The 881-nt window shown below is 30.8% G+C and overlaps 1 long non-coding RNA gene across 1 annotated transcript in view; it reads right to left on the bottom strand.

The window, feature by feature from the left end:
• The window catches only part of LOC106883191 (uncharacterized), a 29,982-nt gene that overhangs the window by 22,052 nt on the left and 7,049 nt on the right, over nt 1-881 (bottom strand). The window lies entirely within an intron of this gene.

Below are 881 nucleotides of genomic sequence, written 5' to 3'. Positions count from 1 at the left end.
TATATATATATATATATATATATATATATGCGTTTGACTATCTAGTGTGTTTAGGTAACGTTTGAGGGCGTGAGTTCGTCTACGAATTTATACAGTCAACTTTACCAAATCATTTCCACGTTTACGATTAACCTCGTCTAAGGATTAAACATTAAATTTCCACGAAGTACATATTTATCTCCCTTTCACATACAATACGTACATAATTCCTGGCTTGTCATGTTGCTAGCACACACACACACACACACACACACACATGATATCAGCGTACACATATACACGCATTTTCTATACTTCCCACTTTCATGTGTCCCGTTAAACAGTAACCATTCTTAAATCTGTGCAAGTAGGAAATATATTCAAAATATAATTTTATTGTCATCAAACCCAAATATAATTTGTTCTGATATCTTTATATCACCAAATGCTCACTTCTGTCTCTGTTTAAAACAACACGATCTAACAGTCAATATGATTTTGCGCTTCACCAATTCGTATCAGATTAATAATGCATGAAATTTATATATTATTACCGAAAGAAGGGTTAGATGCAAATAGCTATATTTCAAGTGACGTCTGGTCTAAAATTTTATCACACGCTTATAACACGTGATTGACCTCGATGTGTTGAAAAATATACATACATACATGCATGCATTTTCATATATACGGCAATATCAAACAGTGAGAATATATGTGCTGAACACCACTCTGATGGATATTATTTGTCGGTTAACAAAACAATCAATATCTCTATTTCTTTGAATAGCGCTTCACTCTAATCGAAGGGTATCGCATATATACATACATACATACATACATACATACATACATATATATATATATATATATATATATATATATATATATATATATATATA

This window comes from Octopus bimaculoides, chromosome 6 (assembly GCF_001194135.2).
Source record: "Octopus bimaculoides isolate UCB-OBI-ISO-001 chromosome 6, ASM119413v2, whole genome shotgun sequence".
NCBI lineage: Eukaryota > Metazoa > Mollusca > Cephalopoda > Octopoda > Octopodidae > Octopus > Octopus bimaculoides.
This window is presented reverse-complemented; position numbering and strand designations above follow the sequence as displayed.